Source organism: Equus asinus, chromosome 27 (genome assembly GCF_041296235.1).
Source record: "Equus asinus isolate D_3611 breed Donkey chromosome 27, EquAss-T2T_v2, whole genome shotgun sequence".
NCBI classification, from domain to species: domain Eukaryota; kingdom Metazoa; phylum Chordata; class Mammalia; order Perissodactyla; family Equidae; genus Equus; species Equus asinus.
This window is the reverse complement of record NC_091816.1, coordinates 10,694,077-10,716,894: the sequence shown is the minus strand read 5'-3', so window position 1 is coordinate 10,716,894 and position 22,818 is coordinate 10,694,077. Positions and strand designations below refer to the sequence as shown.

Below are 22,818 nucleotides of genomic sequence, written 5' to 3'. Positions count from 1 at the left end.
TTTTGATGAAGAACATGATAGGGAGACTTGTCCTATCAGATATGACTACTTTAAGTATTTGGTAATTAACACCATGATGCAAGGATAGAGAAAGTGACCAATAGATTAGAATAGAGAACCCAGAAACAGACTCGTGTGTATATGACAGAAGTGGGCAATACAAATCAATGGGGGAAAAACAGACTGTTTAATAAACAGTTGGAAAAACTGTCTGTATAAAAAATACATTAGATTTCTACCTCACGTCATATAAAAAGATCAGTTCCTAAATGTGAAAAGCAAATTTTAAAAATTTTAGAAGAATATATATGAGAATATAGTTATGATGTTGGGGTAGGGAACGTTTCACAGATAAGACACACAAAAAAGACCAACTAGAAGGAAAATAATGGAGGAGCATTAAAATTTAAGTCATATGAAGAGCAATAGAGTGAAGAAAGAAGAGAATAAAATCCAGAACTGGCCTTGTATGCCCTAATGTTTGTGAACACCTGCCAAATTAAGAATTTTCTTGTGAAATAGAGATGGGTACTATCACTGGGTCATGATATTTTGGATAATCTTTATTTTCTAATTTATAATTTTTTTAAATGATGGTGGTGGTGTGGTGTGTGTGCACATGCCCATGCATGTGTCTTATACTGAGTATGTATGATATTCATAATAAGATGAAGTAAATAAACTATTTGCATAATATTTAATAGTCTGAGAGAAACAATATTTGTGGAGGATTACATCAAGATATTTAATCTATTCATCCCTCTAGGAGTCTAAAATTACTCTTGAATTGGGCAGACAAAAAGCCCCTTAACTATAATTTACTTTAATGGACCCCTGCAGAGGTACTCTATGCTTTGCTGGAATTCTTACTATACACGTTAAAACATGTTATGAGAAATAGCTTCACGAAATTCAACAAACTGGTGGGACTCTTTCAATGCAAGTAACAAAATTTTTATGCAATCTGGTTTAAGCAAAAGGAATTTACTGGCTATTTTGCTGAAATGTTTGAAGTAAGTCTGGGCCAGTTGTTCATCTTCCTGAATTGAGGAGACAGAACTAGGAGTCTGAGGAGGGCAAGGCCACTAGAGTTCTGGTAAAGTACCAGAAAGGACAGAGCTGACCAGAGACTGAGGTTTGGAGATTTTCAGAAGGCTTCCTTCAAGTGCTTAGCTGAACAGTCAGCAGAACAAACCTATGAGGAAACCACTTGAGTCTAAGAAAAGAACTTCTCTGATGGAGCAGAAAAATCTCTGGTACCTATTTAGCACCAGGATAGAAAACTTCATAATTCATGGAGCATCAGGTAAAGAATTCAGAAGGGTACTGCTCAATAATGGGGTAAATTAGCCCTAAACTAAAAGCTGCTCCACTCTCACCTAACAAAGCTTAAAAGCAAGTCTCAAAAGAATCAAGCCATTTCTAAGTAACTTACCTGTGCATCAGCACATAGATTAAGAATATTTACAGGAATACCAAAATATCTAGCTTTAAACATGATAAAATTCAAAATGCCTCGTATGTAGCCAAAAATTGCCAGACATCCAGAGACGCTGGAAAATACTTCCCACATTGAGGAGATAAATTGGTCAATAGAAACAGACTCAGAGGTGACACAGATAGGCCTACAGAAGTAGACAAGAACATTAAAACCGTTATTTTAACTACATCACATACTTTCCAGAAGGTAAAGGAAAGAGGGAGCAGGTTAAGTAAAGACATGTAAGATAAGAGAGGCAAATCAAAATTCTAGAAATGAAAATAAAATTTTTGAGATGAAAAGTACACTGGATGGGATACACAGTAGAAAAAATTAATGAACTTAAAATAATAAGAAAAGAAACTATTCAAAATGAATCACAGAGAGAAAAAGGACTAGAAAAATTAAACAAAGCATCAGTGAAGAACAACTTCAAGCAGCCTCATCTGTGTATAATTGTAGTTGCTTAACAGAGAATGGAAAAATATTTGAAGAACAATGTCTGAAAACTTTCTAAATTTGATGCAAACTATAAACTCACAGATTTAAGACACTCAGTGGACACCAAGCACAAGAAAAATGAAAACTATACCAATGTACGTTGTAATCGAATTGCTTAAAACCAGTGGTAAAGACAAAATTTTTAAAGCATTCAGAGAACAAAGACATGTGGCATACAGAGGAACAAAGATAAGGATGATAGGAAACTTACTGGAAACAGTGTTGTGAGAAGACAGTGGAACAACATCTCCACAGTAGTGAAAGAAAAACACTGTCAACCTAGGATTCTTTACCCAGTGCAAATATCTTTCAGAAATGAAGGTGAAATGAAGACTCCTTCACACATACAGAAGCCTAAAGAATTTATCACCAGGAGACCTGCAGTATACGAATGTTGAAGGAAGTCCTTCAGGTAGGAGGAAAATAATACCAAATAGAAATCTGGATCTATACTAAGAAACGAAGAGCACCAGATATAGTAAATGTGTGGGTAAATATAAAAAACATTTGAAAAGTTTACAACACTCCTTAATAGATAATTGACCATTTAGAGCAAAAGCAATATACATTGTGAGGTTTATAACACGTAGTAAAAATATAATGCCAATTACACAGAGGCTAGGGGTCAAGGCAGGGAGACAGAAGTTTGCTATAAGGTTCCTACTCTATTTGTAAAGTGTTATAAGTATACTGATATATAAATCTTACCCTACATGTAAAATGATATAGTATTACCTGAAGGCAGATTGTCCTAAGTTACAAATGTATTTTATAAACTCTAAAGAAGCCACTAGAAAAGGAAAAGATTAAAGCTAATAAGCTAACAAAGGACACAAAATTGAGTCATAAAATATACACAATTTCAAAGAAGGTAGAAATAATATTTGACAAAGTAGATTTCAGAGCAAAGAATATTACCAGGGATAAAGGTAGTCGTTTCATAATGATAAAAAGAAACGTCAGTTCATCAGAAGGACATAATAATCCTAATCATTTATGCAAGTAGTAGCAAATGGTTATTCAAAATTCAAATTTAAAATATACAAAGCAAAAACTGCAATAGCATGAATGGAGAAACAAACTTACAATTACAGATGTAGAGATTAACCCTCCCTGCTTAATAACTGATGGAAGAAATAGGAAAACATTATCAACCAATTTGGCCTAGTTGACACTTGTAGGACACTCCACCAAACAACAGCAGAACACACATTCTACTCTGGTGTAAGTGGAAACTTTACCAAGATAGACCATATTCTGGATTATTTAAATGGAGATTAAGAACAGGCAAAACTCAGATTAGTGGCTGCCTATCTGAGGAAAATTGGGTATTAACAGGAGGTAGGTTTAGGGATTGATGAAAGAAAGGGGGAACTTTTTAGGGGAACAAATGGGTATATTCATCTATCAAAACTCATCTTGTACACTTTACATCTGTATATTGCACCTTGTGTAAATTTTACTGCAGTGAAAGTATACAAAAAGTATACATGACTGCACAAATGATGCATATGGAACATTATCTCTTTTAACCGCTAATGTAAATCAAATTAGAATGAAGTTATTGTGTCAATATTTATCATAGGCTACTCAAACTTGAATATTAGTCATTACTTATAGTGTCCTTAAACATCTACAACCATAGATGTTTATTGATTTCATCAAGAAAATATAAGAATGTATTTTGCTAATTTCCTTAATTTATTAAGCACTCTTACAAATCAACTGAGGAGAAAACAAAAAAACTTAGTAGAAATATGAGCAACGCATGCATTTTACGGAAAAAATAAACAAACAGTTAAAGGTTCGGAAAAATTTCCAGCTTTATTCAGAATCAATGGTATACAAAGTAGAACCACATTCTATTTTCATCTAAAAGTTTAACAAAGATCCCTTCGACCATGTGGATGAAAAGTCGCTCTCATTCACTTTTGAGAGGAGTCTAACTGGTAAAAAGTTCTTTGGAGGGTAATTTGACAAGATCAAAATTAAATGTACAGATACTCTTTGGCCTAGCAATGCCACTTCTAAGAACGTATCCAATAAGTATACTTGGACATTACCAAAGACATGTATACAGGATATTCAGTGCAGCATGACTGCAGCAAAGATCTCAAAGAACTCTAATAGCCTGCCAATATGGGACTGATTAAACAAATAACATTATGCATACCTAAAAGAATAGTGTTCAGCAGTTAAAAATAATGAAGTAGATATATATATGTTGACAGGTAGATATCACCAAGATATCTATTTAGTAATACATATATATAAAAGAATAAATACAGTAGAATAGTAAGTAGAATATGCTCTCATTATATAAACATATGTATGTGAACAATTAAAAATTTCTAGTAAAGGCAAAGAGAAACTGTTCATAGTGATTATCTTCCTGAGTCTGGGCTGAGAGAAAGATTCAATTACTGTACACTTGTTAGTGTTTTTTTTTTTGACTTTTCATTATGTGCTGCCATATTTTAATAAGGATAAGTACCTTCAATAAGATTTTTTAAATCTTTAAAATGACCAAAAATGGGGATACACCCAAATTCATGCACACAGCTCTCAAAAAAAGAGCACAATTAGAAGGAAACTGATGGAGTTTTTATAACAATGACTACTCTAAGACATTCTCTGCTTGATAGCCGCAAAGTACTAAAGTCTTAACATACAGGATTTTTTCTTTTAATCTTAGAAAAGTATATGAGATACTGCGTGAGATTTTATGGATGTATAGTATGACGGAGTTTAAGAAATTTTACGATATTTCATTACCTAGACTTCTTCTATAAGTCTTTGGAAAACTGACAGCAATTATTAGTCCCTTGCCAAAGATACCAATGAGTTCAAGCCACTTCTGTTGAGTTGTCCAATAGTTCATCTTCCAGCTTTCCTTATATTCTAAACAAAGCTAGATCTTAATCTGATTAATAGACCCCAAAGACATAAGTTTGCTAATCTAAATTGTGCTAATATATGTGATAATTCCTAAAACAAATTATATTTTCTGCATTGAATTTTTCTGATTGAATTTTTTGAAAATCACCTTTTCAAATCACACTTTATAAATAGACTGCAACTGATTCGCTTCCTTAACATACAGTTCTATCTAAGCTCTTCTATCTAAAAGTGAGAATTGTATGGGTGTTTCTTTGATTATAAATATTAATCTTTCTGATAAGAATTCAATTCTCTCACATAGCAGTAAAATACCACTTACAATAAATTTAATTTAAAATCTATTAGCTAAGAACATGTTTGCTGGCAGCTAACATTTTCTCAAAAAGAAGATAATCTCTTATTTAATTACTTGGAAAAATAGTTATTCACACACATTCTAATTGGAATTTTAATAGCAGTTAACTGACAACTCAGCCAAGGAAAACAGATCCAATTTTAGTAACAATTATCCAAGAATAAGAAACATTGAAAACAGGTTTTGAGTCCAATATATGCCCTGAGTTTCATCTTTTTTTAGGTGTTCTAATTAACCTAGGTGGAAGAAATAGTGATCAAAAGAAGGTAACCAGAGGAAGAAAAGGAGCATGAACCAATAGTCAGATGAACTTGAATTTGGGTTTGAATCCCAGCTCTGATAAATACTCACCATTTGACATTGGTCTATAATCTGCAAAACTGTAATAATGATAATATATTTTCCTACAAGGCCATTGGGCAGATGCTATAGTATGTGGACTTAGTTCACAGTAAGCACTCAACCACAGCTATTATTATTAATAAAAATAAAGAAACTATTTTAGTTTGTAAGAAAAAAACACCAAGGTATTACTTTTGGTGATAGAGATTTATTGTGAAAGAAAACAGAAAAATCATCTCAGCAACTATGCAGTCACTCTGGACTGTGGTATATTTAAGATTGGGATATCAGGCCTCATGTAAAACCAAAATAATAGCTCAATTTTTTAAGACATAACCTGTGTTCTATGGGCCCTCCATTTTTGTTGGCATTTGTGCTTTTTAAGAGAGAAGATCTGAACTTCTCGATTAATTACTATCCAATATGGAGCAAGGTTTTGGGGCAAAGTTCTTACCAAGCAGCATCTTTATATTCCGTCTAAGCATGAACTCTGATTCCTAGCCCATCAGTCAAAACCAGATGACAAGGGATAGACTCACTGACTGATCATCACACACGTTGTGCCATGGCAGCTTTAAGCAGAAAGACAGGGAGAGAACTACTTTCCCCAGAAGGATGTGGGCATGGCTGAAACATAAACCCTTATGGAAATATCTCTAGTACAAATTCTAGCTGGAAAATTTACAAATGTAATTACACAGTATAGAGGAATTGACTATAATCAGTTCACTTGGGTTCCCTCTTCCTGCACAGTGGCCTAAAACTCTCTCTAGGAAATCAGCTGGGGCAATCAGAGGGTCAGCTTATGGGTTTGCCCTCTCTTGGGGACCGCTGCCTTATGCTGCCTGATGTCCAATGTCTGAATACCATTGTTTCATATATTTTGTCTTTTTTTTTCCCATTGTTTCAGTCAAGAGGATAAATCTGGTCCCTGTGTTACCCCATGTTGTCCAAAAGCAGAAGTCAGCCTAGTATATTTGATCAAAATGTTTTGAAAACATAAAATCTCAAAAGTAGGGGTTAGTGGGGAAGGATGCCTGAATGGATGTAGAAATTCTCAAAGGAGGTTAAACTTTAGATAAATTGATGTTAGACAAATTGATTTAAGGCAGAACAATCTGTTTCCAAGTTTTTGTTTAAGTGATCATTTTTCTATCTGAAAATGATACTAGCATCCCAGGAAGCGGTCCAGAGCTAACCAGAACTGAGGTCAGACTGTGAAAAATGGCAGCCCATCCCCACGGTCGACAGTTGCTGCATTTTTCCAGGTCTTTCTCAGAAGGGCCCAAAAGAGATGAATTGTAGGTGTCAGTTTGATGACAAGCCTCTTAGAATCTTTCATCTATCAAATGTGTAGATTAGACCACAGTACAGAAAGAAGAGTGTACTAATAATCTAAAGAAATTTTATGAAGTAATATAGAATTCCATTCAAGTAAAAGCTTCTATAAACTTTAACTGAAATTGACTTCAGAGACACAAATCTAGACTACCTTCATCTCTACAGAAAAGCCTAAGGAAATTCTATTGACATTTAGTTTCTAAAAGCAAAATACTCGTAATACTCAACCCCCTGGAAGAGTGCAAACAAGTGTCCACAGGTCACAGAGCCACTGCTTCCTTTTCTTCCTGGACAAACAGCTCTGCACAGGAGCCATAGCATTCATCCAGCCACTATTATTGCAATCACACATCCAGCAATAGCTCTATCAGACCCTGTGCTACATGCTGGAGATAAGATTACAACCAAGACATTCCTCACATACTTTTCTCTACTTGCCAAACCCGTGGGGAAGATGGGCTTGCAAAGCCTGCCTGATAAGACTAATTCCTAGAGCTTATTGAGAAGAAATTAAGTTCTATGTAATTCAGGTATTCTTTTTTTAAATCTTGCTTAAAAAGAAAATAAAAGCTACCAAAAGTGTAGGTATTACCCCCACAACCCCCTCACAATCAGTTTTGACAGTCAACTTAGAGATGTTCAGCGGCTGGTTCAGTGGCCAAGTAGTTAAGTAGTTAAGTTCACACACTCGCTTCTGCGGCCCAGAGTTTCGCTGGTTTGGATCCTGGGTGCGGACATGGCACCACTCATCAGGCCATGCTGAGGCGGTGTCCCACATGTCACAACCAGAATATACAACTATGTGCTTGGAGGCTTTGGGGAGAAGAAGAAGAAGAAGAAGAAAAAGAGAAGATTGGCAACAGATGTTAGCTCAGGGCCAATTTTTAAAGAGAAAAAAAGACAGACAGTGTATTATGCAAAAAAAAGAAATGTTCAGTACTTATCATTGGACAGTTCCCCACTACCCACACTTATTCCTGGCTGAGCAGTGGTGAGGGTCCTACTTCAGAGGTGGTTTGTTGAACTCTCTCATCTAATAGCTTCTTCACTCACATCCTCTTTTTCCCTCCCACCCACAAGGAAACTATGTACATTTTGTGTCTTTCTATTCATTTAGTTGCTCACCCTACATAGAAATAGAAAACTGCCACATTTTATTTTTAGTTTTATAATTTTATTAGAATTGCAACTTTATTGTTTTCAATTATTTTGTATATAAAATATAACTTCACTTACATTTTGGGTTAAATGAATTTAGTATATTGCACCTGTACCCTGAGTCAATAGGAAAACCTATCCTGAGTTTCAAAACCATAATCCACAAATAAACCTTTGTAAGTCAGCCTCTTGTAAGTTGAGGATGTTCTGTGTCTCTACATACAACGCTACTTATTTAATTTCTATTTGCTTGCCCCCGTGTGTCTCATGAATATGGGGAAGGATGCAGTATGGTCAGGACAAGAGGAGAATGAATACACATGCCTGAAAAAAAGACACTCTGTAAAGGAGCCTTGCACATTTAAATTCTAAAACTTTGAGCAAAATAATTCAAAGACAGCCTATAAAAGAATGGCCTCTTCCAAAGAAACAAATTATAAAATGTTTAAGGTTCTAGAAGCGAAGAACTCTAGAAGGATGTCCAGGTAAGCGGGATTACAATTTAAATAAGCCCTGAGTCTCTCATCTGAATTTATTTTCCTTCCTGAGCTGTCCTGTGCCATAGTGTGGCCACTAGATGCCTATGGCCATTTAAATTTGAATTAAATTAAATTTAGACTAGTTCCTCAGTCATGCTAATCACATTTCAAATGTTCAATTAGCCAGTGGTTAGTGGCTACCATGTTGGACAGCACAGATTTAGAACATTTCCATTGTCAGAGAAAGTTCTGTTGGACAGCACTGCTCTAGAATTCTTATTTGACTGCCAACTTCCATGAGCTCACCAATTGCCTAAATGTGGATAAAAATACTTTTATTTAGCACAGACAAGAAATGATATCAAGAGAATGTCATTCAATACTAAAGGAAAACAAAAAAAGTTATTCTAGACAATAACAAAGGAATAAAGATAGTCACATTCAAGTAAAAAACTTTTCACTTTCTGATATTCCAAGAGATTTCTGATATTTCAAGAGAAAAAAAAAAGGAAAGCTGGTACAGCTTCACAGATCCTGGTTTCCCTTCTCACTTTGAAGGGTGAGTCTCATCCTCCTGGTTCCCTCAGTGTTAGTTTATACCAAAACTATTGTTCTGACTCCTATATAAGCACAAAAAGCTTAATTTCTTGAGGCCTCTGCATTTTTCCTCAAGTATCACAGCCAACTGACAACAAGGCCTTGCAAATTAGTTTTAAGTTTCTCTCTCTATAGTGCATGACCTCATCCCCAGTTTTATCTAAGTGTTATCGACTGAGACTGCTGAAGCTCTAGCCTAGGGATTCTTAATCCTGTTTCAGTTTTAACACAACCAAGAGCAGCACACCGCTTGCGGTAAGAAAGAATCATTGCAAAGATGATGCTCAGCCCAGAGGGCTGGGTTCCCCAAAATATTTCTAAGTAAAATTGTATACTTTCAAAAGTTCATCCAAGTAATTCTGATATGCCTCTCTGGGAGGAAAAACACCCATCTTCATTAAAAACGACTATTGCAAAGTTTCTCACATCAAGCCTCCGGCAAGTTCTTACCCTTCCCATCATTCCTAAATTATCGGTTTTTCTCTGGAGCATTTTTTAAGCATGCAGTCAATCCTCCAGTGTCTGCTGGTTCCGCATCTGTGGATTCAACCAACTGCAGATCAAAAATGTTTGGAAAAAAATTACCTAACTCTAAATAATACAGCATAACAACTATTTACATAGCGTTTACATTGTATTAGATATTATAAGTATTCTAGAGATGATTTAAAGCACACAGGAGGATGTGCCTAGGTTGCTTGCAAACACTAGGACATTTTATATAAGGGACTTAAGCACCCATGGACTTTCATATGGGATGGAGAGTCCTGCAACCAACCCCCAAGTTTACCGAGGGATGATTGTACTCATATCAAACTTCTATACTTACTTATAGGGAATTGGTCTTATACATTAATAGCCCCATATGTAATAAAATCACCATATAATTAGTATAACTAGTGTATGTTTTGAAAAATAAAAATCATTTCAGTACTCATATAGGGATAAATAATAAAGCATCTTTCATATACCTCTTGTCTTTCTGAATTCTCTACCTGTATTGAATTTGCAATCTCCAGCACTTAGGCGCTACACTGAATGCCAGGCATAAGTCAACAGATCCCAAAGGGCTAAATGAGGTAAAGAAAAGTTTACCACTTGCTAGCACACAATCTCTAGACAGCACACTAGTAGGGGATGAGTGTGTCTAGGTCAGCCCAAGGTGCATTATATAAAATTGTTGTTTCTACTAAATTGAGTCAGCTACGATGAGAGCATTCCCTTACCAAAGAGGACATGTATTAGTACCGGTATGAAGAGAGTGGTGGCACATTATATTGTAAACTAATATGATCAACAAAGTGCTCATTGTGTTTTGTAAATGTAACTAAAAGAATGCTCATAAACACATTCATATCTTCACAGCCTTTGAGGTTTGCTATTGACAAGAAGGTAATAAATCTTGACACCACTTTTTTCCCCCACATATTAATTAATGAGAATTAATGAGAAGGATGTCATGCCAAAGAATTTAATATGGCCCAAAATAAGAAAAAAGGTCCATTTCAAAGCCTGTCTTGGGCATTTAGCTACCTAAAGGTGGCAACAGGTATACATGGGTCTGCATCTGGCAGATCAATGAAACAAAGCTCTGAAGCCCCATATCTTGCCATCATCTGCAAACAGGAGATGGGCACCAGAGATTCTTCTGCATGATAATGCAAAGCATTGTTTCCAAAGTGAAGACAATGGATAGAGGAATCTATACAGAATATGATATGTTTCGAAAATGTTTCTCTTATTTATTAGGAGTTAGCCTGCATTGTTTTGAAGAATTATTGTTTGGGAGATGTGTATGGCTGCATATTGTATTATTACATTCACATAACATTCTCAAAATAACAGAATTGTGATGGGGAATGGATCAATGATTGCCAAAGATTAGGTTCAGAGGAGAGTGTGACCGCAAAGTGGAAGCACAAGGGAATTTCTTTGGGGTGACGGAAATTTCATATCCTGATTGTAGTGTTGGTTGCACAAATCTATACATGAGAAAAAATTTTGTAGAACTGTACATAAAAAAAGTGTGTACAAGAACTGGTGAAATCCAAATAAGGTCTGTACTTCAGCTAATAGTTTGTATCAGTGGTTGTGCTAATTACGCTATGCTTTTCTGAGTTACTATCAACAGGAGAAGTCAGGTGAGGGATAAATGGAAACTCTGCTTTCTACTTGTGCAACTTCTATGTAAGTCTGAAACTATTTCCAAAAAGACTTTTTTAAGAACGATAAAAACAAAACTAAACCAAAAGTATGTAAGAATTTTGTGCATATTCTAGCAAATTTTCTGTCACTTTTAAGTTATGCCAAAATTTGAAAGTTAACTTAAATGATGTTGGGTTGCTTATAGAATCCCAGAGAATCAGGCTCTGGGGCCATGCAGCCGGGTATAAAGCCCAAATAATGCCACAGAACTGGTCTAAGACATCACTGCTGCTCTCACTGTGACACAGCACCACAGCTCCCAACATTGGCACCACAAACACTGGACACCTACCGCTGCTACAAGACACTGCAATGATTGCCCTGGGAGCTGCTTCCACAGATCTGTAACTACCGCCACAGATCTCCAGAAGAGCTTCTGATTAGTCCTCACTTCTTCTCAGAAGCAGCTTCTGACCCAGTCTGTATATATGATGGCTGATGCTTAGGGTATGAGGTATAACCCTAGCTGCAAAGGATGATGGGAATATGATTATCTAGCATACTTTCATATGAAAAGCAGGCTCTGCTCAAAAGGTGAGTGATTCCCCAGACATAGTATGGAGGTTCCAAGATGGGGTCATTGAGAAGAATGGCAAAGATCTACAAATAATAATGGAAGAATGGCTTTTCTCACATCATTCTCCTGCTAAGGCCAACTGAGCCAAATTCTTAACCCTCCTGAGAAGGTGGTCCTGGAGTTCAAGGTACCCAGTGATGTCAGGATCCTGGGGTAAAGCAACAGGCAAGGTTCTCTCAACAGGGATGACTCCAGATTGGCTATGGCACAAATATCTTTCCCTTCCCTACATATTTGAGAAGGCAGTTGATTCTTAAGGAGAAGGAAGCTTATGCTTGGGTTGTTTGTGTTTATAAGAACGTGTGTCAGATATGCTGAATAGAAAAGTGACTTTCTCACCCTTTGGTAAATACAAACAGAATTTTCAGATTTCCAGCATAGAAAGTCAGACTTAGTTCAACATTTTTCTTTTGCTGAGTGGACTATTGGTAACAGGTATGTTCAGGAAATGGTAAGAAGTGAGATGGCCAGAAATTAAAATGTGAGGGAGAAAAAGAAGAAGGAACAGCTTATCTAAGAGGCTAAGACTTAAAGGGGCAATAAATAATATTTGTAATGGCAGAATTGAGGCAAAATCATTGAAGAAATAGTGTTTGCTTTGCAAATATAAATGGCCCATAGGAAAATTATTCAGGCTTAAAGGCAAAGAAATGAAAATATAGAAGTCTAACTCCCACTGAGTTTCCTGAGAATCAGGCACACTCTCAGTCAACCATCGATCCCTAATACAAATATGACCTCGCTTGTCCAAATCCTCTAAATACTGGAGTATTCAACAGTGACTATATTGTCACTGATCTCTCTTGAATAAATAACTTGAAGAGTTGCTGGCCTTAATTATTTTACTCAAATAAGTGAACTTCACCAAAATGGTGACAAACCATTACTGCCACGCACTGTCAAATAATTAATATTATGCCACCATTTGTCTGGTCCTTCTAAGACTAACGATAGCATCCCGTAGTGAATCTAACCAAGGGGAATTCTGACATTCAGGGCTAAAGTGTTTCTATATTGAGAATATAATTAAATAACATACAAGTCAACTTTCAAATTTACTCAGTATTATAGTGATATCTAGATATGTTTTGTCTTTTGTTTTAAAATTTCCCAAGAATATTTGCCATAGGGGTTTGCTTTTTCAAATTCTTCTAAAATTAAGTTCTGTTATTGTTAGTGGATCTCGAAGAGAAATCATTATTTAAATTACAGAACTATCAGGCAACACATAAATTTTAGGACTTGCAATAGTCTTTGATTACTTTTTATTTAATGGCCAAACTGAGGATATTTCATCACTTCCTAAAAAGATTATTTAGAGCCACACAACCTTGTGATTATTTAACTTAACCCTTGGGGGAAAAATGTTTTCAATTGTCATAAATATTAAGTTTCTGTGCAGCCTGTGTACAACATCAGAAGGTTTTAGTAAGAAGCTTGAGGTGCTGCTGAGGGGAGCTCACGGCTAAAGAGAGGACAGGTTGGGCCTAATAAAGAAGTTAGAATGGAAGTTTATGGTAAACCATACACTGCAAGGAACTCTGGGGTCTCCCAACGAGCCAGTGGAAGAGAAAGGATGACCCAGAGTGTTGGGTGATGGAATTAAAGAACTAGTTCAGTGAGTAAGCTGCTTTCCCTGGAGGGGAGGCTGGTACCTAAAACGGTAAGCCTCCAAGCCTAGAAGCAAGAACTCTCTTGACTCTAATGCAGGAGGTGAAAGGACATGACAACAGGATGCTCTAAAAAATCTCTAGATCCTAAGCCCTAGAGAGTTTCTCAGGTATTCATAGAAATGTATCTAGGAATATTCAGCCAACAGTTTGAGATCTGGGGAACCAAGTTCTACTCTTGGGCAGAAATAAGAGGGAGGGCAAGGGCATTAGCTAATGGAGCTTAGGTTCAAGGTTGAACTCCTGTCACAGTGATGAACTGTATTAATGATAAATGAGTCCAAACACCAGCAGCCCAGACACACGAATGCTGTAAAGGAAAGCAGAATTGAGTGAGACAGAGATCGTTGGGATCTCAGAAGGATAAGTAGAGGCTTGTCCAAAGTATGCCAGGCATAAAATTCTAGATTTTAATATGCTACCAGGTCTGGTTCTTAATGACTCATGAACTGACTGATTTTCATTGCTAGTAAGAAAAAACAGGAATTCGTGATTTGGTATTATTATCCTAGTAATTCATATTAGTTATAGGAGCACTTGAAAAATATAGAAAAACTTAAAAAACAAAATAAATATCCCATAATTCTACAAAGCAAAGATGAGACAAACACCATCAAACTTTGGTATATATTTAGTAGAGTTAATATTCTACACACATACACACAGATACCATTATTGCAAAAATGGGAAAATCTATTATATGCTTTTCATCAAATGATCACATTATTGTAATTGCCTATTTAGTTGCCTTCCTTGCCAGGAAATAAAAGATGACACCTTGCTTACATCATATTCCTACTACCTAGCATAATACCTAGCACAGAGAGACAGACATTGTATGATAATGCATACTTTTATGGTTTTTTATAAATATGTTAAATTGCCCTTGTGGCAGTTACCAAGTTATAAACTCATAAGCAATTATGGGAGGCTCATTTCCTTTCATTCTTAAAAAAACTGCATCTTATCAGTTTTTAAGAATACTTGCCGTTTTGATGGGATTAATTTCTCTCATTTTTCTGTATTTGCATTTCTAAGCTATTAAGCTTGAATAATTTTCATACAGGTCATTTGTATTTTCTAAATACACATTACTCCTTCAATGATTTTGCCTCAATTCTGCCTTAGCTAATAGTATTTACTGCCTCTTTAAAAACTGAACTAATCATTTTATTCTCCCCTTTGTCAGCCTCCCCTAAAAGTGATGACACTTTTCAGGCAGTACCACTTGTTTTTGTGCTTTTCAGTACAATGCTCACGCGGAGCATCATGCATACTGGGCATCTAATCTGTGTACGTGCAGGGGAATCCTTACTGCCCCTGAAGTAAATAATCACAGAACTTAAAGCAACATTTTGGGTAGGAAAATCCCGGGTAAAGGTCAGAGAGATATGGATTCAAATCCTGGCTTCTCTGCTGACTCATTGAATGACCTTAAACAAGACCATCAGCCCCTATGAGCTTCAATTTCCTCATTTAGAGGAAATAATGCCAATTTGTCTTGCAAGGTTGCTACAAAGATTAAATAATATAAAATATGTAAAGGCACTATATAAATGTAAGTTATTGTTACTCTTGCTACTACTATCTCTGGGAATAAATATTGTATCCATCATCTGTTTTGAGACAAATTGGCAAAGAGTTTCCTTGTCAAGGCTGAAAACAAAACACAAGACAGACTCAGTGCTGCCCAGAAGAATGTATATGGCTATTGAAGTTTGCACTTTCTGAGGAAGCTAATAAAACTAAATAAGAACTTATTCCACTGACACCTTAATGTCATTCTCAGTTGTAACCCAATTTGCTCTACTTGTCTTCCTACAGAAGTGGAAATTTGTACTGCAAAGAAAAGCACATTCGACTTCCTCTCAGGGTTTATTTGAACATGGACAGCATTGGCTGACATGAAAAAGAAGGCTAGAGCTGAGGAAAGTACTGGGAAGGAATCCTAATTAAGCTAGAACAATTGGGAACCTGACTTTCTTGTTTAACATTTTACAGAGCAAAAAAAGAAACTTTAAGAAAATGTCTCTTGTGTCCAGTCTTCCTCGACAGGCTTTGCACAAGTCAGACAACTGCTGTGAAAAATGATTCTTGTCGTTGGCTTCCTGATCATTCAGGGAAGTCTCTAATTACCTCAAACAGTAATGCCTAGTTCCTCAAAATGCTTAGCCGCAGATTATGTTTATTTCAGATTCACTTTACAGTGCTTAAATATATGCCTTACAATAATTTTAGAGGAGATAAGAGTATTCTGAAATCATTCTGTGGTACGCATTCCTCCTTATTCAACATGGGGGGAATCACTGCAAAAACTTCGTGACTAGAATCAAGAGGGACCATCTAGCTCAGGATTCCCAAATGATGTTCCCCAGACTCTTAGAGTCCTATCAGCTGTTTTAAATGTTTCAAAAAGCAGAGTGGAGATTTTATACTTATATGTGATTAGATTGCCACCAGTGATCTTAGCAGAAACCAGGTATCCATTTAGTATCAGTTACCCCACTTTGATCAGAGACTCTGTTTGGTAGGCATAGTTAATGCAAAAATGAATGGTTACTACTTGATAAACAAAAATGAAAAATTGGTGGACAAATGACTCAAAATTGGTTCTTGTTGGCTAAAGGGTTGGAGGAAACAAGTTAGATCATTGACCTAATTTTATGATGAGGAAATTTACACTTGACGTCACACACTGAGTTAGTAGCCAGCCTGGGGTTGGGACATGGGTCTCCTGGCTCCTAATCCAACACTTTTCCCTCCAACCAAAAATTAATGTTTGTGTAGAGTTGAAAAGGGGCTGTCTAAGCAATAATAATAAAGAAAGAAGACCCTCAGTCTTTATTTATACATTCAACAGACAGCTATTGGGCCCCTACTATATGCGTGCTATGCCCGTTCTTGCCTTTGTTTGGGGATACAAAGGTGAGGGAAATAAATTCCCTGCCCTTTAAGAACTTAAAGCCCAAAGTAGATAATACATTTACATAAATAAAGAATGCACTGAATAAAATGATAGTTTCTGTCAAAGAGATAAAAGTGATGCACTATGGAGGTTAAAGAAAATATGATGCTCAGATAGTTTGGGTTTCAGGCCAAAAATGTGATAGCACATTAAAAGGCATATCCTACCTGAAATGCCCAGCTATACCCAATATTGGGCACGTTCCACCCATGAATGCAAATTCATCTCCTTCCATCCTTTTCTATCAATCTCTGGTACGAAAATCTTGCATATCCTTAAATTAAGGCTCAATTCAAACATCAGTTATACCATGTGTTCTTCCTAATCATCTTGGTCATATGCAACCTCTAGAAACTATTAGAGCACTGAGCAGTCCCACTACACACTCGACACTTCATTATATAAAGCCTGATATTGTAGTTATGCATTTATTGGTGTTTTGGTCCTGCCTACCTTTCTGACTTCATATCTTAAAACTCTATCATATTCTCTTTACATTCAGCCCCGAATAAATAAATGACTTGAGATTCCCAAGTATCTCATTTACTACCCACTTTCTTGTCTTTGTCCTTACTGTTCTTTCTTTATGTAATACCTTTTCTCTTCTTTGTTTTCTCAGCATTATTTCCTCCAGCAAACCCTTCCTAAGACCCTACCCAATTCACCAATTTTCCAGCCTTGTCAGATGAAGCCTGACAGGAAATAGAGCTGTCTGGAATGTCACTTAAGAGCCAGGAGCCCTGAGACAGATTTTCTCTTACCCTTGTCACCATGAGTGAAGTACAGGACAGGAGGTCATGTCCCACAGGCAAATCCAGAGGTCAAAACTGGAATAAATAGAAAATGAGGTGATCATTACAGAAGAGCAGGAGAAAGGAGGAACCAAGAAACAGAGGTGAAGTGGGTGGTTTAAAAAATTTGTAAACCAGAGAAGAATAGCAGAGCAAGCAAATGGTAAGTACCATGAGGTAAGAGCTTAAAGAGCCTCTAAAAATAGTTCTCCAGTTGTCGGTATGAACAGTGTGCTTGAGTTGGAGAACGAAATGGTATTTGCCCTTTTTATGTCCTTCCTCCAGGATCTAGATTAGGATAACATAATCCTACAGCAATCTTTGGAACTCTGGAGTTTCCCTCAGAGATTCTTGGACCACAAGTCTCTTCTAAGTATTGGCTCACTTCTGGGCCATGAGAGATACAAGTAGGCTAAGGAACTAGCTGCAAGGAGGCTGTTGCTGCTATGAACAGGAGGGGTAGAGCTCCCCTGAGATGTATAGGCAGTAAACGGGAATAGGCAAAAATTGTGGTGTAGAAATAGGTGACCATTAGAGTTTTGGTGACAAACAGAGGATCTTCACAAAAATGAATTTAAGCTATTAAATTAGAAAAATTATATTTCTATGATGTTGACCTAAAATGTAGGGGGGTTTTGGGGAATCTGTCTCCATATAAACAGGTCGAATCATCTGGCATTGCTATCACAGGATTAACCCAGGAGAATTCTACCCCATTAAGTAAATTAAGTAAATTTGATCCTCATGAAGGATCATGACTGAGGAACAACCATTGTTGTTCACTAGAGGACATTTTCACTTCAAACGGGAACTCAACTAGTAGTAGTGCATCTCAAAGACACAGCCCTCCAGCTCAACCCATGTCTCACACTAAAGACTCTTCTCACTTTCCCAACATTATTGTAATTTCCTCAAGTTAATCTATTGTCAGGCAGTTGATCTTTACAGTTGATAAACCCAAGTGATTGGGTGCAGACATGCAAAACTTCAAATGATTTCCTCTAAAGCCAAACTAGGTGTCACTAATGGAGACCAGAGGTCTGGGTAGTCCATGAAGGCAAAAAATCCCTTGGATGAGGAGTCATAGCTATGGATTTGAGAGATTTTGACCCTGCATTCATATCTATCACCTGTGAATTGTGTTGACAGAAGAGAATGAGGTTTCTATGGAATTGCTACTACATTGAAAGCCAAGTATGGGTAGGAATCTGACTATCTACAAAATTTTGTCCAGTTTCCCAGAGGAAGGACAGATTTGGTAGTGGCAGGAAGGGTGAACCCATGTAGGTTGTGGCCAAGCACAGAGACAGGGCATCCCTCCTCCAAGTAATTTTCTATCATTGCACATATTAGAATCACTAGAGAGCTTTAAAGAATTCCAACATTCACGTTGCAATCCAAACAATTAAAATAGAATCTCTATAGGGACTCAAGCATCAGTATATTTTAAAACTCACCAGGTAGTTGTACTGTGCAACCAAGGTTGAGGAGCTCTGCCTTATCCATTTAGTGTATGAAGCTGTGAAGCAGTGTTGTGACCTGAAGCAGACATGAAGGTCAGAGCTAGAAAGCAAAGCCTATTTCTGGGGCTCAATTCGAGGTGCTTGTTCCTTAGTGGATGCCAAGTCTGTCTAGAAAAGAGTAAGCCAAGTATGAGGTGTAACAGAGTGGACAAAAGCAATGTGGACTGGAGAATTTCCAAAGATGGAGTGTGCTGTCTTTGTATACAGCCGTCATGAGAGCACGTGTAGGTGTGTCAGCAGAGGACACTGCCAGACAGTCCCTCCTTCCTCTCGCTTCCCATCACATCTCATATTTGCTCATTTATCCTGAGATCCATCATCTTGTATCCTAACTGTTTACATGCCTGTCTTTCTTACTACAGGTCTTCCTTGACTTATGATGGGGTTACATCCCTATAAATGCATCACAGATTGAAAATATCATAAGCCAAAAATGCATTTAATATACCTAACCTACGGGCCATCATAGCTTAGCCTAGTGTAACTTAAATGAGCCCAGAACACTTACATTAGCCTACTGTTGGGCAAAATCATCTAATATAAAGCCTATTTTATAATAAAGTGTTGAATATCTCATGTAATTTATTTAACATTGTACTGAAAGTGAAAAACGGAAGGGTTGAATGGGTGCAGAATGGTTGTAAGCATATCAGTTGTTCACCCTGGTGAACGCGGGACTGCTGGGAGCTGCACTCCCTGCCACTGCCCAGCGTGGAGAGAGGATCATACTACATATCACTAGCCTGGGAAAAGGTCAAAATTCAAAATTTGAAGTATGATTTCTACTGAACGCATATTGCTTTCAAACCATCATGAAGTCAAAAAATCATTAAGGAGAACCATTTAAGTCTGGGACCATCTGTAGACTGAAAGTTTCTTCCTTGAGCTTCATCCTTGACTGATGTCTTATTTATTTTTTAAATATCTTTGCCTACGTACAATATTTTCCAGCTTAATAAATCTTAGCTGAATAAATGAAATTGTGTCTGTATTACTTACAGAGCTTTTGCGTGCGGTATTAGGAACTCTCTTTCTCCTGTGCCATTCATAAAATAAGAAATTTGAAACCCTTAGATCAAGGACACAAAGGGAATAACACAAGCATTTCTTATTGAGAAATCTAGAAAATCAAGTAAATCCTTCCCTTGAAACAGCTCAGCTCATGTAAGGCAAAGACATGTCCTGTATGAGAAGAGGGAGACATTATGTTCAAACTAGGCATCCTTTGATGCTATGCAAATACAAACATTAAAGACAAGGTACAGAGATATTTTAATTCTAATTTATAATTTATAATTAGTTTATAAGGAAAATTTGCATTATTAAAAATGTTACTAAAAAATTATCTACTTAAAGAAAGTGGCTACATGGTGTAAATTAGAGTGAACAGAGAGATTATTCTAGGTTCAAATGATTCCCAGGACCGCCTCAGCCATTTTCAAGTTGTATCGGTTTTCTGACAAATAAAACTAATGCATGTTCATAAAAAGAATGACCTGCTTACCTTGTTACTGTTGTTAAATTTAACTGCTTTAATAAAAGAGATTGTATAGAATAAAAGTGCTATTTCAATCAACTAAAGTTTAGTCTACTCGTTCATTCACTCAATATTTGTTGAGAATTCACCATGAGCCATGTCCTTACATCCAGCATACATAAATTCAAATGAGTAGTTACTACTTTTTGTCATAACTTTTGCTAGATGCGATTCAATACAAGATTGGCAAACAGACTAGACTTAGATCAGACTCAATTCAAGAATTCATTCATTCAATCATTCCTTCAACAAATATCTACTGAGAACTTACCATGGGCCATGCATTGTGTTAAGTAATGTGATACAGCAGTGGATAAGATAAGACTGACCCCTGCTTTAAGGGAGCTTACAGCTTAGAGGGGGGAGATGGAAACAGAAATCAAGTAACACAACAAACAAATCAATAAATGCAAACTGTGACAAATACAATGAAGGAAACAAAATGGGTATCTGTGAGATAATAAGAGGGGCGGCTAGCTTAGATTGAGTGATCAGGAAAATTTTCTCTGCAGAAATACCACTTAAACTGAGACCCAAGAATGAAATGGAGCATGTGGGAGAGATGTAAATAGGGCAAGAACGGTTCCTTCTAGAAGGTAGAATTGTGGCCAGTCACCCTGTCCCTGCAGGATGAACAGAGAAAGCGGTCCTGAAATTTATCATGCACAGAGATGGAGACAGGGATCACGAGTCCAGGCCAGTTCAGGACTGGGTTGTCAGGAAGAAATCAAGCCATTGAGGTTCTAAGGCAGGATGGGAGGCCAGCTTCAGGTACAGATTCAGTGAGCTCGTGGCTTGATCAGAAACTTGAAACAAACACAAGTCTTTGGTCTTCCTCCAAAGACACCTTCCCAGGATAGTCCCTCCTTGACAAAAGGGACCAAATCTACTAACACTTTGATAGCCCCTATCCAAAGCCCTGCCCAAGTTGGCCAAGAGTGTTGCATCACCTCTGAAGATTTGGAGCTGAGCTGGGAATTCAAGTTCCTACTACTCTGGGAAAAGCTGGTCTTCCAGTTCCATGGACTCTTTCCTGTTGATCTTTCTTTGGAGCTCACCATTAACTTTCTCCTTTGGCCCTAAAGAGTCTTGGGCAGAGGTTCTGACAACAGGGCACTTGATATAATCTTGTCAAACTACATGGAAATAAATCTCCGAGTGCTGAAGTTGTAAAACTCTAACGCAACACAAATATTACAAGCCCACAGAATGGCATATCGAGTGCCTGCATATTTCAATAAGGGTTATTTTAAAGTGTTTTGTACAAATGGATGACATTGAATGTATTTGTATGAGGAGAAGGAGAAATTTAATGCATTTAAATACAAAACTTTTGGCTTAACTAAGCACTGGAGCACATTTTCTCATGCTATATTTAAGCAGTGGGTTGCCATGTTTAAGGAATTATGAATTATTGAAAAGCACTTTGCAAAAATTTGGCAGCAATCCCTGAGCCATAGTCTGAATCAGATTTTTAAACTTCTAATATTTCTTCAGTGTAACCCTCTACGAAAGGAGTGCTTAAGAGAGATCAGAACACTAAATGGAGTGAGGATTTTGTAATTAAATAGTCAAACTGAGTGAAAAGGGAAAATCCAGAAGAAGGAATATCAGACTAGAAGACAGAAGACCTGTTTTCTGATTCCAGCTTCACCATTTCAAAGCCATGAGGACTTGGGACTTAATCCCTCTGAGTCTCATTTTTCTCATGAATAAAGTGGATAAAACAATGTCTACTCTTCCCAAACTATAGGCCAGCATCAGGATAAGAAATGAATGTGAGTGTGTGTGTGTGTGTGTGTGTGTGCGTGTGCATGTGTGTGTGTGTGTATACACAGAAACTGTAAAGCATAAAAATTGTAACGGATAATAATAATGAGGAAGCTAAGAGGAGATCATTGAAGACATACTTCCTTTACTTTAACAATTTCAACTTTGGAGATGAGTAATCCCTGTCATAGCTGCTTTCCAGGTGATTTTCAGATGCGCCCTCTGGGCATGACAGGTGCCTAAAGTTAATTATCTCTCTTGTAAGCCCTTTCCTGAATTCCACAAAAGTTTGCTTTTCTGGCAATCTCTCTTCATTGTTCCTTTCTTGACCTATATAAATCCCTTCGAGATCGTGACTTCAAATTTCTGCTGCACCTAAGAATCTCACACTCACTTCTTGCTTCTTGGAGCAAAGAACTTCTGTCCAGGTAGGTGTTTCTCTAGGTGTCTGGACAAATCCTGGGAAGAAGCAGTCCTTCCCAACATAACAACTTCTTCCTGGTTCAAGCACCCAGGATGTCTGCCACTTGTCTCTTGTCCTCTGTATTTCACAAGTTGGAAGTTAGATCTATTCCTCTCAGCCTTTCAGTCATTAGGGGGAAGAGGATTCACACCTGAGCTCCTTA

At 37.0% G+C, this 22,818-nt stretch overlaps 1 protein-coding gene across 2 annotated transcripts in view; it reads right to left on the bottom strand.

Annotated features, from left to right (window-relative positions):
- Positions 1-22,818, bottom strand: part of FUT10 (fucosyltransferase 10) — a 259,761-nt gene that overhangs the window by 19,802 nt on the left and 217,141 nt on the right. The window contains exon 6 of one of the 2 annotated variants that reach the window (XR_011498766.1): positions 17,333-17,398. The exons of the other annotated variant lie outside the window; for it this stretch is intronic. The gene's annotated coding sequence lies outside the window, so the exon portion shown is untranslated. The remainder of the gene's footprint in view (positions 1-17,332; positions 17,399-22,818) is intronic. 2 annotated transcript variants of the gene reach the window in all.